Genomic DNA, 18932 nt, shown 5'->3' on the forward strand with positions numbered 1-18932 from the left:
CATTAAACAATTTAATTTTTGTTTCAGACAACATTAAATAGCTTTTTAGTTCAGCCTGGTAGAGGTTGTAAAATGCAGAATGTTAAATGCTGTTAAAACATGTAGGTCTCTGTGGGTGAGAGTGGTTTTCCAAACCTTTCAATGACCACCTTCAGCTTTTTGTTTTCAGTGGATCTCATAGCCTTTATTTGAAATTTGATGTCTAACTGATTAAAATCAACCTTATTTCAGTGCAGCAAATTTTTACTTATGAATAAAAAAATCTGCAAATAATATGAAAAGGTTAATTAAATAATTTTGTGTTTCTATAATGTATCACACGTTGAAAATACAATCAAACTACCATCAGTTTTATCAGAAAAATTGTCTGAATTATTTCCAAATGGCTTAAGCTGAGTAACAGGTTCTCTTAAACACACACAAAATCTTTTTCCTGAGGGTTGAGTCTATTTTGCGAGTGAATTACACATTTTATTTGTCTGCTGTTATTTATTTAACAGGCCTAAACTTCCCAGTAATACTTGTTAACGTTTCCAGTAACTTTTCCGCCATACTCACCAAACACGTCCACCAGGAAATGCATCAACCTGACTAATTAGTCATTTTGTTTTTTTAACTAAATTTTTTTTACGTTTTGTCTTATTTTTCCCCTTTGCATGACGTCACTGATCCCTGTAGACGCTCGTGCGCGGTACAATCAACACACAGCTGTGAGTCTTTTTCTTCTACGGTTTCAAACACCTAAAAAAGGCAACAAAGCCAATATTTTTAAAGTATATTGAATTTCTCTCATAAAACAAGTGTTGCTACAGCGTCCTGTTAGTTATCCTGACCAGAAATGAGTTAATGACATCCACGAGCCCCTCAAAGGTAAGACGAAATTAAACGAAATGAACAATGAGCAGTTTAGCTTCAGTTAACAAATCCTACACAGGAGAAATCGATGAAATGCCGCCACTAGATGGCGCCAGAGAGCTATATGCTCATTAAAGCTAATTTACTAGAAAGCTGTGTTTACATCCAGACGCCAAGTGGGTGCAGTAGCATCTTGGCAGCAATAACTACTGTGGGTCTGAACACACTTTATTTCCTTGATACATTTGGCAGTAAAATGCTGTAGCAAATGTAAACACCACGGAGGTATTTTGTGTGTAGATGTTTTTGATGTGTTGTACAACGACTTCAGGTGTTTGTTACATCACCTGCAGGGTGTCATCTGCTCCATCTCTCCGCTCCATCTAACTGGATGTGAAGTTGGCTTTAAATGGAGGTGATTTAATAATAATAATAATAATAAATAATAATACATTTAATTTGTACAGCACTTTTCATTCATAGTGAAACTCAAAGCGCTACAGTATTAATAACATAGAACACACAACATAAAGAAAATAATTTAAAAAAAGCCTTCCTGAATATGAATAGCAAAAAATAATAGTATCTTAATGGAGCGAGTGCAGCAGCTGCTCCTTATAGGTGCATTGGAGGATTTCTGTCAGGACAGGCCTGAAAAGAGTCTGCGCTCTGCTGCCCTATCTACCCACTCAGTGCACTTGGCTGCAGCAGATGCACACTCAGCAGAGGGATAGGGGTTTGGATTCAGTAGATGAGGTCTTGCCTCACTCTGTGTGTGTGTGTGTGTGTGTGTGTGTGAGTGTGTATGTGGGGAGGGAGGCATGCACAGGTCAGCAGTTCTGGAGGAGAAACAGGACACTGCCCCTCATCTCATACTTTCTCATGTATTATGTATGCCTGTGATATGCGGCCGTGAGCTTGGCTGTGTGTGTGTGAGCTGCATGTAGCCGCGGACGTACACACTGTATCAATGCTGCCCTTTACCGTGAGAGATCCAAAATGGTATTTATCTGCCTTCGGAGCAGTGCTCTGTGGGTCAGAAGAGACATTCAAGGTCTTATCTGGATTTGTCCAGGAAATCGGTATAGCGGGTCTCTAATGAGGATTGATGAGCCATGGAGTTTAGCTGTCAATAAAATCGATGATCTTCACCTCTGTTGACCCAAGAGTGTTTGAGGAAGTTAGAGACATTTCAGTTCACACTACTGTCTTGCATCCTTTGTCTATAACTCAAGTCATTTCTGCACAATTTGAACACTTCATTTCCTCATATATGTAATATTTAGATCTTCATATAGCCATAAAATGTTGGAATTACTTTGCCTAGTCTAAACATAACAGCTCAGTATGTTCCCTTTAGATTTTACACGCAGCTGTAATGTCTAAGTGTCAGGCTTCTACATTGTTTGCACAAGGCGTGATGACATCAGTTCCTGTGTATTGAGTAAGAAGTGTAGTGTATGATGTTTATATAGGAAGACAAAGCTGTGTGAGTTTGCCCTTCATTTGTTTCTGCTTTACCTGCAGTATTACTCACTTTCCCATTAGGGTTTGTGATTCTCACGCTGAAGTTCAGCATGTGAACGCAACAGAATTGTCCTTACCTTTTGTAAACATCTCTCTTGTTTTGTTATTTGGCTATTTCGTAATCACACTGATTGCAGGCACATGTGAGGGTGTGGAGGTCATGAAAAATGTTAGGCAACACTCTCTGCTATGATCTCCGCTCAAACTGAACTTGACGACTGACAGCTGCCCCCCCGTCTCACCTGGTCGGCTCTCCCCCCCCCCCGTGTGGAGGAGAAAGCTGCTTTTACAGGTCAGAGCCAGAGGAGAGGAGGTATGTGTCGGCAGCTTGTATGTCGCCAAGTTACTGCTTATGTTTTCAACATCATGTGCCAGCTGCTGCAAAAGCTGTAACAAAACCATGTTGAAGCCCTGTTTGTATGTGCTGGCTCTGGACTCTGTTGATAAACACAACCTTGTTCCCCATTCTCAGAAGAGGAAACAGGGAGTGTTGAGAATAGTCCACGAACTGACCCCATGTACGCACACACACACACACACACACACACACACACACACACACACATTCATTTTGCCTAACTCTAACCCTAACCTTAACCCTAACCCTAGCCCTATCCCTAACCCTAACTTTAACCAACCACAAAAATGACATTTTGCCACATTAGGACCAGGCTTTGGTCCCCATGAGGACCACTGGTCCCCACAAAGTCGGTGTTTAAACCAGAAACGGTCCCCAAGAGTTAACAAAAACGCACATACACACACACACACACACACACACACACAGGCACACACAGAAAGAAATTCACACAGACTGTATACAAACACTGAATCGATATGAGTGACAGTCGTGCCTGTTTGCACTCATGCACCCTTAGATATTCTTGGCAGGGTGCAGATTGGTTGTGCCATATGTGCACACACTCATGCATATGCATGAAGGGCTGAATGTGACTCCTCACTTCAATGCAGACATTTATGCGTTTGCATGCACGTTCAAACTCGTGTACAGATGTTTTGCCGCCCACATGAGTTATTCATGGCTTACCACCCTCACCTCTGAAATGAATGTGGGATGTTGATCAGGATTGTTAACCTTTTCCTTGCCAAGACAAGTGCTGCTATAAAGTCACACACGTGGCTCACGTACAGGGTTTGTAGATGTTAATCACATGATTTATCACTACAGTGCGGTGCTGCTGCTTCTCTTTTTACACGTTTATGACAATCTTTTATCTGTAGACTACTCACTGCATGTTGTTGCTCTTAGGTAAACCCCGTATTGACCTATTTTTCTTCCTTTGATCAAATGGAAGTCAATGATTATTTTCATCATTGATGAATCTGTTGATTATTTTCTCGATTAACCGATTAGTTGTTTGGTCTTTAAAATGTCAGGACATGGTGAAAAATGTCTTGTTTTTTCCCGACCAACAGTGCACAACCCGGAGATATTCATTTTACTATCATAGAAGACTAAATAAGCCAGAAAATAGTCTTAGGGCTGGTCCCATGCATACCAGCCACGGACCGCTCCACCAGGACAATGTCGAGCAGAGATCTGGTCCAGTGTTGCCAAGGGTGAATAATTTTCTGACATTAGATTAATCGCCTAATTTTTGCAGCTCTAATGGAAGTTGTTTGATTTTTTCATTCATGTGTTGAATCAGTGTTATGACATAAGGGCAAAAAAAGAACCTGGAGTCACTGAGAAAATTTGCCTCCTTTAAAATTTGACATTTAAATGAACAGTTAGAGGAGTCGATGTCTTGAAGCGTGCCAGTTTTCAGCTCATGATCCTCTGTTGCGACCTGTTTGATTTGTCTCATACTGTATAATTTTAGCCAATCATTAAAGACGTCATCATGCTTCCTCCCATCATTTCCTCATTTGCTTGGCGGAGAGGTACTTTCCTGGCTTCTGTATTTAAAGTGTTTGTTTGTGATATTGTGTCAGTGTTTATGCAAGTGTGTGTTATGGGTATTGTATGTTTGTAGCATGCTCGTCTATTTTTAGACGGCGAGCGTACTTGCACGCATTACCATTATGGATGGATTTGTGTGTGTGTGTGTATGTGAATGAATGTGTGTGGTGAGCTCTGCTCCTCCAGAGTGAGTCATACAGTGACGTGAACAGCTGCAGTCATTCACATGCCTGGCCCAAGCACATGGCTCGTAGACAACACACTCCCTGCCTTCACGTGCTGTCCTTCCCCCTTCCTCTCTCTCTCTCTTCCACTCTTTCCTTGAGCCTTGCTTTTTTTTCCATTTTACCGAGAACCCACCCATATTCCCAGCTCTGCCTGTTGCTTTGTGGACAATGGCAACCATTATTATTCCCCTATTTAAGTACTTGTTGATAACCTAGTTTCTCTTCTTTCTTCTTTCTCAAGCTGAACAAGCAAGAGAGGACCTGTTTTTATCCACTTTAGCATTTCACATAACTAATTTCACAACACCGTCTTTTTTTTTTTTCACACGGTTTTTAGTTGTTGTACCGTTCTGTTCAAATGAAGTCTAATTTGTTATGTTGCTGCCTCTGTTGCAACTCAAGCCATTCGTATTTTCTGCATGCCTTGCTCCAGCTAAATGTAAACATGTCCCAACTGCTCACGCTGTAGCTGCTATTAATAAGGAGCTGTCTGTGCGGGAGTTGCTTAAGAGCTGAAAAACATTAGCCACGAATCCCAGTGGGGTTTTTTGGAAGAGGGAGGGCTTCTTGGAAAAGTGGGTGAGAGAGGACGGGACTGGAGGTCAAATCAAATTTGGAAGCGTCTCACCTAACTCACATTAGTAACTACTTTCCCACAGCAAAACACACTCCCTCTGTATGTTCACGACGGCCTCAAAGACTATAACAAAGACTTCTCTGGTTTAGCTATTCTGTTATGTATTTGCTCACGGCTGAGACTGAAGGTCACTCTGCAGTGGAGTGTTTGAACTAACACGGCTGTACTGTTATCATCGCCAGTATTATGAGAGAGAAAAACCTGGTGTACCAGGTTCAGTGACCCATATTCTCTTGAGTGAAATCCCAGCTTAACCCATCTTTCTCACTTGCAGAAGCCTTCTGGAAATGCAGGCAGTGTGTGTGTGTGAGAGTGTGTGTTTATCTCTGGTCTAGTCTCTTTGCTGTTTCTCTGTCTCCCTGAGCTCTGTAACTCCAGACATGTCAATCATAGCAAGACACAAGCGCTTCAACCTCGGACTACAACATGAAACCCTGACATAAAACTCCAGTCATTTTCAAAAAGTACGCCTAAATTCTCAGTCCGTCTTTTCACACTTTGAGATTTTTCACCTCCTCTGCTTGTATCACACTTCCAATAAACCTGTTGAATGTTAACCACTCACACATAATATTGCATTGATAGCCAACTCAGTGTGTTAACAATGATGGAGCTTATGCTGGCACAATTATACACAACAAACACAAACAACAGCTGGTACTGTAAATCCCCCCTCCGTCCAGTTTTCTCCCATACCCACCTGCTAAACCCACCGCCCCATCCCCTGCCCTTGGCACGGTGTGTTTGCGTGTGTGTGTGTGTGTTTCTGTTGATGTGGGGCTGCTTTACGTAACCGCCCGCCTTGGCCCCAGTAAAGGTGTTACTGTAACACGTTGCATTCCGGCTGCATGTGAGCAACCACTCACATGGGGCCTGCTGTTCACCCTCCTCCCTCCCCCTCCAGGTGTTTGGATTAGAAGGGGAAGGATTGAGTGGCGGGGAGGAGCAGGGAGGCCCTTTACTGTAAACGGACTCCTCTGCTGTCACTACACTTATAGGCCACTTCTGCCTCTTTACTTCCGTCTATCTATCTCAAGGCTGTGTGACTTTTATGTGCAGTTTTTTTTGATGAACTGCTGTGACTTGATTTCTCCTACTTCTTTATCTTATCTGGTGACTTTTTATTGTCAGTGAGCACTTGAGCAAGCTCCAGCTTTTCCTGAAAACCACTGAGAGCCAGCTCTGCTACATGCAACATTGCATAAACATCTGCTCATTTGAAACCTGAACCCTTCTTCAGTCTTTGGTGCAAGTTATGTAGTTGTTGGAGTGTGTTTTATCATCAAGATCTCAATGTATTCACTATTAAGGATGTTGAAAGAATTCACCGGCTGACTCTGGGCAATGCTCCAGACTTTGGCAGACAACATAACATCATACCACTTGAAATACCCTTTCTAAAAAAATACCCTTTTTAAGATGTTTATTAGTTTTGATTATTGGCTTTATTAATGATTAATACACAATTTACTAATTTACTAATAATTTACTGTACTTTATCACTTATAAGAAGTTAGTAAAAACTAATTTTGGGTTACTGGATTGTGAAAATGGGCCAATTTTTATACTTACTATTCGGTGATAATGCAGTTATAAATAACCCATTAATAAATGGTTAATGAGGACTTTGGTCAGTTCAGCACTCAAAGCACACAACCTGGTAATTCAAAAGTTGTTCTTATCAATGATTTATGATCTATAAAGCCTTAGTAAACTATTTTAGAACCATTAATCAGGGATGTATTAACCATTCACTTACAAACTCGTTATAAAGGATGCCTCACTGTAAAATGGTACCATCAAAATAAACGATGTAAGAACAGAATTTAAAAAAAAGTTCAAGTTTAATGTTCTCACATTACCTGAAATTTTAGAAAGATGAATGTGACTGAGAGAATGTTGTTGTTATAGTTTCATAAAAGAGGTGACGAGAGAGAATTTGGAAGAATGTTTGGTTCTTTGAAAACAAATCAATGAAATTCACAAAACTCTAAATTGTCTCAATTTATTTGGGCGCTCTCAGCCACATTTACTAGTACTTTAGTCTTCCAAGCATGCTTTTAAAGGAGCTATAATCAATATTTTTATGTTAACAATGGACCACTACTTGACTTGAAGTGACTAACCAACAATTATCACCCAACTGCAGTTCTTTTCCTTTGCTCTACTGAGTTTTATAGCGTCTTTTAGCTCAATGTTTTGGTTTTACCGCCGCAGCTTTACTATTGTGGTTCACTCTCATGGCTCTCATTCAGACTCAGCAAGCAGCTTTAATAAACCCACTGTCACAGCAGACAGGCAGGCAGTTAGTGACTAGTTGGTGAACGTAAAGGACAATTTAGCGGCTAAAGAGCCAGATATTTCCCTCAGGAGGTGGAGACCAAAAATAGAGCTAAAAGGAGAGTGAATATTGGACGTCCATTTTTCAGCCGGCCAGAAACACAATTCCAAATGAATGCTAATATTGTTCCATATATGCTGGATGTGTAAATATGCAACTATTTGCTAGTCATATTAACTTAAAAGCTGATGATATGCCACTGTGACTTGTTTCTGCTGCCCCGAAGTGCCCAAAAAAAACACTTATAGCAAGTGTAAATGATCAAATAAATAGTCTCTCAGTATGAGCAGTGTTAGCATATTCTCATAGGCAGTTTCCTTTAGCGTAACAATCTCCAAGTAAAGAAAACAGTAAACCACAGATCTTCCTCATTGCTGACTGATATGAAAACTTTTATATTTTTACTGGCTCAACTAGAGAAGTTGCAATTAGACACTTCCTGTTTACTGTAGGTGTTTGTCAGCAGTGACCTGCTCCTGAAGGGTTAGTTTATAAGGTTATTGCACCCGGGAGCCCCCCTCCTTGTCTTTTGTTGTTGTCTCTCAGTTCAGTTCGTCCTTTGACACTCAATACAAGAAAGAGGAAGTGCTCCTTTTGTTCACTGGCTGTTCGTACTAATTCAGCATTGAGGGCTACAGGTGTTACTTTACTGTTCTGACTCAGTGTGCTGTAGACCACACATTATGTGTGTGTATGTGTGTGTGCATTCTCATATGTGTAGGTAGACATTTGGATTTTTGTGTGCATATCTTACAGGTATGTGTGTTGTTGTAGTTTTATGGAGGAAGAGAGGAGGACCGGAACACGAGTCCCTGCTGCTCTCCTTACGGTCACTTGAACCAGGACGGCTCTAGACAGATGGATGGTCCTGTTGACACTAATCCACTGTATGAGGTAATGGAGTTAGCCTGTGTTTGTGCACTCCTTCCCTGCCACTCCTGACTTACTGACTGACCTACTTAACCAACAACTCACGTGGCACCAAAGCAAGCACACACACACATTCTGTGTGTCTTTCCCAGAAGCTTACGGGACCATAAAATACAGTGTGTGTGTGCGTGTTTGCTGGTCACGCTGCCACTCCTGCTGTTAGTATACATGTTTGTTGGTTAGTTGATCATTAATAAATTCTAGAGCTGTGTTTGTTTTCTGTGTGTGTGTGTGTGTGTGTGTGTGTGTGTGTGCGTGTGCATGTTTGTGTGTGGGTGGATGGGTGGGTTGTGCAGTGATTCATTTGTTCATAGTTAAGAAATCTCACGAAGCAGGAGTTAAATCTTACATATACAAAGGAGGATATACTATATATATTTTAACTATAGAACACTGTTCTTATAAAACAGTAAAATGTTTAAATGTTGTCACATATTAATATGAGGATAATGCAATGATGATTATTTTGGTATAGATTTGTCCACGTTGCCTAAGATTACATTATTTACTGTCTTCCTGTCGTTCCTGTTTAAATTAAGACAACCATTAGCAACCGTTTCAGTTATAGGGAACTAGTTACCATGACTAATAAGCACTATTAGTTAAGTGCAACCAAAAGTAAAATTGTCTCATTTGTGAAAGGTTGCATAAGAAAAACTTGGCAAGGTCATTGTAACAAGTGGCAGCGAGTACACTGCTCCACATAAAACTGTGTGTATGCTTCATAGTAGTGGCTGTACACCTGCTGTACTCTAGGGACAACTTTAAGGGACAGTTTGATTAAGATGCACAGTACCTACACACTCTTCCGGTTGTTTCTTCTAGGCCCGGCCCAGCCCAAAGGAGCCACCTGCCAGTCCCCCCCCCCTCTCCCTTCCTCCCAAAAAAATAGTAATAATGGTGATTAAATTGTTGAAACCAGATGACAGAAGGGTTACATACATACATATAGTCAGTATAGGATGTTATAGGTACATACTTAAACCTCAAGCGATGACATATCACATCATTCTTTATGTGTTTTTTATGTCCCTATGAAGGCCAGTTATGACATAACAAATCCACTGAAAACTTCTGCTTGCCATAAAAGTTCTTGTTCCCTCATTATTATTATTTTTTTCCCTTTCAAGTCAATGACTTGCATCTGTGCACCAAGGTCCTACGTGTTGTTACAAAAATGATACATGTAACAAGTAGTCATTGTTCACGCATAAATCTGCAAGACCTTGGTGCAAAATTGAGATAAGATTCACTTGCACACAGACAGAAGAGGAACAATGAACCAGGACTTGTGGGCTTTCTTTTTCTCTGATTGTATCTGTTTATGTTTCATCATTAGAGAACAGGACAGTCATCAACTAAAACAGTAGATATTCTAGAATACTATTTAAGCTGTAGAAATCTGTCTGCACGTCTAAGGAAATTATAGTTATTATAATAATACAGTTATCAAGCTGACATCTAATGTCACAGGTGGTTTGAATAATCAGGAGGAAAAGCATCAGAGACCAAAGCCTAATGTTTTGTGACATGACAACTTAATATGGCAATATGGAAATACACTTGTAGATTGACTTGATAAATGGATTACTTTATGTGTTATGTGATGACTTTTCACTGGTCTTTTGTGTAGTTAAGTTGTAAAGGGCTTCTGTTACAGCTTTTACAACCATTATCAATGGGACTGGAATGATGCAGTATGAAGTGCTGTGCAACATTCTTCAAGACTCCAAGAACTTTTCAGGGTTCAGAGGTGATACAAACATATTTACTGCAATACAAACACTAAATGTAAACCTATACTATCTGGATAAGGGACGACTCATGTTAATGCAAGGCGTAAAAGCACACAAAACTCATCGTGATCGGGATCGGAAAGACCACAACTGGAGGTGGTGTTTCAAGTCATCCACAGCAATAATGTCTATTTCATGTTTTTTACACCCCTGATGGTGGAATAATGCTTTATGTTCACTCAAGAGGCCTTGTGTGTGTGTGTGTGCCGGGACCACAACAACGTGACCATCGTCAGCTGATGACTGCAGAATGCAGCTGGACCAGTGCAGTGTAAAATCTTAATTGGTTAATCAAATGTGACATTTATGTAATTTTATATGTTTTCCAGTTTCAAGTGAATTAAAATATCTTGAGCGGGATATGTTATTAAAAAAGATGAATGTATCTAAGGAATGTGTGTGTGTGTGTGTGTGTGTGTGTGTTTGATGTAGATGTGACTTTACTGTAATTGCTCAGACAAAATAAAAGCACAACAATGCTATGACAATGATAATACTGTTTTATTCTATATTACAAAATAATAGATTAATTATCTATGAAAACTGATTCAGACTTAACCCTCATGTGATGAACTTTGTCATCTATATGTACTTCCGCCCTAAAGGCCTTTTGTGTAAAAGACCTACTGAAAGCAAAATCACCAAACAAAAGATAGTTTACTTATTTCACAAGAAGTCCTTGTACCCTCATTATTACTTTGTTTTATTATTTCTAACTCTTACAAAACACTTACATCTGTGCTCCAAGGCCTTGCAGATGTCTGTGTGAACAATGACCACTTGTTACGGCATGTACGTCTTTTTATTTTTTGCAACAGTAAGCATAAAAGACACACTAATAATAATAATACATACATACATACATTTTGGAATTTGGCTGCTGTATCTCTCAGTGTGGCTCTAGTGATGTTTGTCCAGTGTAGCTTTGACCTCTGACCCTGTTAGGAGATGGACCTTGTGTTTTTCTTCTGACACCTGATCCAAGAAATAATCTTACACAAGGTGCTCTGGAATGTCCGCTCACGATCCTCTCAGGTCTCACTCACCTGAGGCCTGTTGCTTGCTGCTTTGTGACAAACTGGATCGAACTGGCTAAGAAACTAGGTCCAGTGGCTTTATGCAGGAAGAAGCATCAGTTACACTGTGACATATTCCGGAGCTGTGGGCGTGTATGTGTTTGTCTGATTGACAACAACGTGAAAGACGCCAACAGACAACGTGAGCAAAAGATATATGTCAACATGGCTGCAATGTGTGTGTGTGTGTCACTGGATGGAGGGCACAGTGTTATCTATGCATGGGAATTGAATACAAAACATGTAACGCTTCAGCAGCCTGCCTGTTTGCCGAGGAATATAACCACGTACAACCTGTCACACACAATGTAAACAACCCCTTTGAATTTTTGCATTTGTTGTTGTGTCTCTCTTTTCTATGTAAAGGCCACTGAGGATTAGATAGCGCTATTCTGTGCAGTCAGTCTAATACAAAAGGCCCTTTTTGTACCGAGTTGCGTAACAGGCCACTGAATGCAGTTTAGCTTCTCTGCTTTCAGATCATATTTTGGTTATCTCACTCAGAGACCCTTCTCAGAGGTTTATCTCTTCTTCCCTCCCACCGTATCTCCTTTCCTCTATAAACCGCAGCAATGCTGACAACCCGTTGCTGTGCGCAACACTTCTGTCATCCTACCGATATGTGATTAACTCCTGTTTTTATTACTGTGCTGCTCAGGTTTCAGGTTGAAATTGGAGGACATGTGTTTTAAATAATACTCTGCCAGGGCAATGCCCTGACATTAACTTTATCAGCAACTAACTGCACTTCGATTTACATACATTTCTGTTCTCCTCGAGTCATAAGATACATAAGTTTTAAAACCTGTCAGTATCTTTAAGACAATGAATCATCAACGTGACCCCAGCAACTTTCTCCTCCCCCTTAATCTTTTCATGCTTCTGAGCCGTTGATGCATAACCTATGATTTAACTACCCTGTTATGTGAATCCAGCTCATAATGGCTGCAGCACTATCTGCCAGTGGTGTGATGGAGAGAGAGTGTGCTTCCCCCAGTATGTGACACACTGCCCTGAGCAGCGAGCTCATAACGGAAGGCTGTAGTCACCCACCCACACCCGAGTAGTCAGCTGCTGCTGGGGGCCCCCAAAGAGCGTCTCTGCTCACATTCCTGTCTGAGGAGAAAATAAAAATCCCCCCATCATCCTCTCCCTCTCTCTCTGTTTCTCTCACTCTATCCCACTCCTTTACCAGACTCCTAATACCCGCTTTATTTTTGCCTCCTTAAAAGGTGGCCTCTTTTCTGTGTCAAAGACAAACAGTCATGGCGCCGCATTAACACTAGGGGAAACTGCCACTGAACCTGTTGATGGATAACGGTCGCTCCTAAGAGGGGTCGTCACAGCGACATGACATTCCTGCTGTCGGCTGTTGAGGCGGAATCAAAGCCAGCTGAGACACGTGACTACAGTTTAGTCTGTTAGTTTGTGAACCCGCAGGCTGCTGTATATGGTCAGGATTCTTGGAGCAGAGAGGAGATTTCTTCAGAAGTCCAAGAGGGAAAAAAGGGAGGAGGGGGGGTCTCCAGAGGAAGGCCAAGAGACCGATCCATGTTAGGAGGGCCTGAATTTTTAGCATGCCCTCTTTTGCTGGAGCTTCTCTCTTTGCCCCTGATCAACCACCCCCAGTGCACCCCTTTACCCCCCTATTACCCCATAGCCTCGCAGGCCTCAGCTGTTATGCTGTGGCGTGTGGGGTCACTTGAGGCTCCGCAGCTTGAAAACTTATTTCGTGAAAGGGTGAGAGCAAGGCGGGGCCGTGTTGAAGAAAGTGGGAGGGGCTGACCCACATTTTGCCCGCTGCTTCTACGGTGCAGACTTTAGTGCTGTGTGGAAACCCACAAAGGGCTGATTGACTAATGTCTATTTTTGGTTCAAATTATGGCCGTCAGGTAGCATGTAAGGTTACACCAGCTGGTAGCTTATGAAAGCATGTTACAGTATAGTGCCTGGTGGTCCATCCCAGCACAATGTTAATGTTTGGAATAAGAGTGTTCCCAAAAAAAAACTGTCACACTGACATACATAGACTTATACTTAGATATTTCAAACCTCAAATGCCACTTAATTGTAATTGATGCGTATGAATTTTTTTCTAATGTAGTTCTGTGTCAAACAGTATGTTGGCCTCACACCAAAAGTCTCAGACATGCAGGATCACTTCCCCAGCTTGGCCGTATGCTCCATTGTACAGCAGTCTCTATATCGTCACCCACATATCAGATTAGTTCAGTGATTCAAATAGGTCTGGTGTTGTGTCCATTGACATCTGTTTTGAAGAAACAGTCCACCAATCAGAGCTTTGTGTGAGCTTTGTGGATCAAGAATCTTCTTCCATAGATCCATTAAGGAGACATGTTTGCAGGTCGGGGATAAATCATGATCTGATCATGCACCGGTGACTCAGAAGTTTGTTGTTGGGCCACTTACCATGCATGTCACACCCTCCTGGTGTAGCTCTTTGCTTACCGGTTAAAAAAAGCAAAAAATGACTTCATGTGTATCTGTGGAGACACACTGTAGTCCAAATGTTTGGGAGTGTGCTCAAAACTAGTTTGTACTAGTGTGCTCAACAAAGTGTCATCCGACCATGTCAGAAGGCAAAAGTGCTAATAGCTGTTTGGACCAGCCACACGTGAAGAGTGAAAAGCAAGCTGTCATAGAGAGGGGCGAGACGTGATAATCGTTTAGGTGTTGGGATAATGGCGCGCACTTTTGGATAGTCTCTCTTGAAGTCTTTCATGGTGTTGCACTCGTTTGTTTACACAAAAAGTGACAGAAAAAGTTGTGTTAAGAAGAAAAAAAAAAGGAGAGCTTGAGAGAAAGGACAACCCCAGGTTTATTCTCTCACCTCCACACACCTGCCCGATGGCTTCGTGAGGTGCTTGTCAGACTGTCAGTTTCGGAAAGTTGCATAAAACGACGGGTGCGGCCCCCTCAGTTTCAGAGTTGGAAATGTGTGGCGGGAGGGGGGTTAGGGTTAGAAGTTGAAGTTGAATGTTGAAGCAAAGCCTTTGAGCTAGTTCTGGCAAACAACTAGAGTCCACCCCCATCTGCTGTCACTTACTGTCGCCGCTGCTGCTGTTCACATAGCTTTTTAAAAGCCCCACCTTCATTTCAGCATCCAAATCTAGACTCTTAGTCCTTAAGGGATGATAATATCGCAACTCCCCACTGCTGAGCTTGGTGTTTCCTGCTGGGGATTGACGAGGTCAGAAACAAGACAGCAAACATCAACGCGATACTTATTCTACACTCATGTATAAATCAATTCCACGACTTGGCTGACTGATGTTATAAAATATGAAGAAACTAAAAATGTGGATTGCTGTTATTTTGTCTGTATTTTATTCAGTTTTATTAATAATAACTGTATTATTATAATTAATAATAATACAGACTGACCTGCATCAATCAACAAATATTGTAAATTACCACTGTAGTTATCATTAAAAAAACCTCTTTAACAATACTCAGTGTTAGTTATATTGATATTGTTACATAAAATCCTCGTATTCCTATTGGGTTAAAAACAGACACTTGCTTTTCTGAACCACAACAACAGTATTGTCAGCGCAAATATTGAAGTGGCCCAATATTCAAATGTGACACAGTTACAAACCATGTAATCTCTAGAAGTTTTTTATGTTAAGTCACACATAATTATGTTTGCTTGTTTTATGAATGCAACCTCTGATCCAGCTGCGTCACTGCTTTTATCACTTGTTGTTGTTTTTTTATTGTTGTTGTTGAGTTGAACATTTGCTCTTTCCTTTAATGGATTGCCACAGTAGGCTTGCAATTAATAGTAAATGTTTGTTGTAAATGCATAAATGTGGGTCATGCACGTGACATTATTAGCTTTTAAACAAGGTGAATGCAGCCTGAGACTGTCAGCAGGATACTTTATCTTTGTGACACTTAATGTTAGGTTCTTTGTTTCCTCGTTCCTGCCACTCCCGCTGCCTGTAAACACCCATATCAGACATTTAGCCTGCGCACATACACACCAACAACACCTGTGATTGTGACTTTCCACAAGGTCACTGAAGCTGGAGCCCTGCCAGAGTAAACAGTAAGCACAACACATGGCCAACTGCTATTTCCCTGGGGCTTGGTGAAAAGTTTAAAATCCCATTTTTTATTTAAGGTGATGAAGATGTGGCCTCTAAAAGTCTAAAGACAGCTGATGAAGCTTTAAACCTTTATGTTTGCTTGTAGGCTGTCATAGAAATATCTGTTAAAAAGGTTAAGAATGTCTGTTTTTTTTTTTCTTTCCGTCTCTCTTTGCTCCTCTGGCTGAAACACATCACATGTGACTGCTGACCTAATTTTCAGCCACGGATGGGGAATTGAAAACAAAAACAGAGCCAAGGCAAGTGAGGCTAATTTGCTGCGAGTGAAACCTCCCCTCACTTACATGCACACATGTACACACGTAGACATAGACATACACACCCCCCGCGCACATACACACACACTGTACCGTCCTGGGCCCCCTGACTGAGCCCTCTAAAATCAAAACAAACATTCCACACTCACCCTGCCCGGATCCCACAGTCCAGGCAGCTGTATGTTACTCAACTATAACTACAGGCAGCCTAGCAGGCAGGTTGCCTGCTATTGTGTAATACCTTCCACAGTGCTTTTCAACCTACACCACAACACTGATGACTTGAGATATACCCTTTGTGAATGCAGTGTAACATGAAAAAGATGCCTGGTCCACACTAGACAAAACACAGTGACTAAATATAACACAACAGATGTCACAAGGTTTTAACAGTCAAAGCACTGTTTCATGAATTATATCAACCTGGGAGTGGAAAAGGCTTTTTGTTTCCATTAGGACACACCAACATTTTATCTGTTTGCGTGTCGCTTCCATGGTATTGTAATACTCACTGCTCATTACCAGTAAATGGTTTATTATGGTGTGTGTCATAAAACCTTTGATAATCATCAGGTCAATATTTGGACTAGCACAGTTCATCTGTGACTCTTATGTTTTATATATCCACTTTCCTCTTCCAGCAGCAAACCAAAGTCCAGCCAATGTTGACAGTGTTTTCTTCTGCAGAATTTTGCAATAATCGCATTATCGGCACATTATAAACACATTCCTGTTCAGTTACTTAAAAGTTCAGAGTTTAGAATCTACAACCCGACAGCTCACCCAAGACCATGACATCTTAGAAAGATAAAAATGAAAAATAAATGAATGTAACGATTTCCGCTGCAAACATCCTTTCAGATTTAGAATTGGAGAGGAGCCTCGCACGCATACAATCAATTATACAAGTCATTTTATAATCAATAAAACGTGACACAGTTAGGCGGAAATGTGTCACGTTTTCACGTTATCAGTGCTGGGTGTTATTGCTGTTGTTTTGCCCCACTACTGCCAACCAACATGTTTTTCATTCTTTGATTTATTGTCTTGGCCTTTGAAATGACAGTATGTGATAGCTAGTTTACAGATGTAATCGGATCATATCAAGTGTTTTACATTTGTCAAACATAAGTATTGCACAGCACATCTGCATTTTGAGTGAAACCCTTTCAAAAAAATCTTATATACCATGAACAGACTGTGTGTTTGTATCACTCCATCCCAGGACCCTGCTGTAAGAATCCAGACATCTCCAACTGAGAAAGTGGCTCGCTTGTCGGTGGCATCTGTGTTGCAGTGAGTGTGAAGATGGTTCTGGAGGGTTTGGGTGGAGCTGCCTTCGGGGTAAGCCAGAGCTGTGATCAATGCACAAACAACAGAATTTGTGGTATTTGTGTCAAGCTGCACCCCCACCTCTTACATCACTTCTGTTAGTTAACCCACTGTTTGGGAAGGGAGGTGCAGGTGGAGCTGCTGTTTATGAGTATGTGTGTGTGTGTGTTTGGGTGGGGCTGCAGCGGGATGGTATGTTGAGCAGATTTTTTTTTTCCTTATGGCTGCAGTTAGTCGATGGCCTTGTGGCTCAACAGGAAGGAAGCTCATGAGGTGAATGACACAGTCGGCTCTTTGTTTTTACTCCCTGTAATGTTTTCCCACTCCCTCTCTGTGCCCTCTGGGCCTCCATCATCATTCATTCTCTGTCTCCTCCCAGACTCCCCCTCGCACTGTTTCACTCTCTGACTGTGATTATTGCAGATTCATGCACAAACACCTGTCTTTTCTTTCTCTGACTCTTTCTCTCAGCTGTCTAACACTCTAATATGAGCTGGCAGGACCTGGCACTGCGGATAAAGTCCTCGTCCAGGTCAGCTGCTGTGTGCCAGTCAGCAGCAGGTTCACTGCTGCATTTGCATTCTGCTTTACTGTGAGTGGGTGGGTGGGTGGGGGGATCCCGCTGCACTGCAGGTGTAGATGTTGAGAGGTAATACAGGCAGCACTTGTAGTTTTTTTTCCCCACCAGATATCAGGAATGTTGTTGAAATAGGTCATATGAGTCTGCCTATGATTAACTTACTTCTTAGATGAGTCAGGTTTAGTTCTTATCTTTTCTCAGGCTGCTCCCATTTCTTAACATGCTGTTATATACACACACAAACCACAAGCACTTAGCTTTTTTTTTATTTTTTATAAATACACACAAAACTTGCCTGCACCTCCTGTGTCACTTTTGAAGTCAAATACAGTGGAATACTTTGAGAAAAGCAGGCTGCAGGTCAACAAGGTCTTTTGTTTGTGTGTGTGTGGTTGTGTGTGTGTGTGTGTACGCATGACCCAGAGAGGCTGATGAAGACAGTGGTGGGGTGGGGGGGGGGGTGGGGGGGGGCAAAGCTAAATCGGGGCCAGGCCACTCCCTGTCCTCGCTCTATTCACTGGGCCAGCCACTTCAGACCAGTTCCATGTGGCTGAACAACTGCACTGCTGAGTATGTAATGTGTCATCCACCTTTCCCCTCACTGTGACCATCTTTAGTAAACTAACAATGCTATCAGTTTGTACTTAAAAAAATGATGTCAAACCTCAACTCACTTTTAAAAGTGTATATATAAATATTGATTTTTGGGTTCTGATTTTTGCCATAACTGTACCTCCTTTTTCAACACTTTATATGTCTTTCTCTCCTTCCTTTCTGCATTAAACAGTATCCACCGTTGCCCTTGCTCCTCACTGCTCTTCCCTCACATCCTTACCTCTTTATTATCACCTGTAACTTCTTCATAACATGAATGTATGTGTTACTTTTTCATTTTCTTGCCCCCTTGACTGGCTTCTACTAGAATATTATTCATGATCCATAAAGTGCCTCCTCCAGGAATACACTATTGTAATGATAACGTTACCTTCACCATACTGTAAGTCTAGCAGACCCTGTAAAGAGTAAATTCCAGCTCCAGATAGTGAACTGTAGAGAATTGTGCCTGAATGACAAGTAGGTCATGTCAACAGCAATGTGGTGAGACCTTGTGCATCATCACTCTACATACTGCACACACGTCTGTACTCTGCGTGTTTGCATGTGCGCATGCAATGCACATTTGTGTGCACAGGTGTGTTTGCTTAGAAGTTATAGAATGGTGTTTACAGGTGCAGGTAAGAAAGGGGTCAGTGATGAAATACAGTTTTCCTTGAAACTGAAGTTTAACATTTATTTTACAGTAAAATGTCAGAG

This window comes from Thunnus thynnus, chromosome 17 (genome assembly GCF_963924715.1).
Source record: "Thunnus thynnus chromosome 17, fThuThy2.1, whole genome shotgun sequence".
NCBI lineage: Eukaryota > Metazoa > Chordata > Actinopteri > Scombriformes > Scombridae > Thunnus > Thunnus thynnus.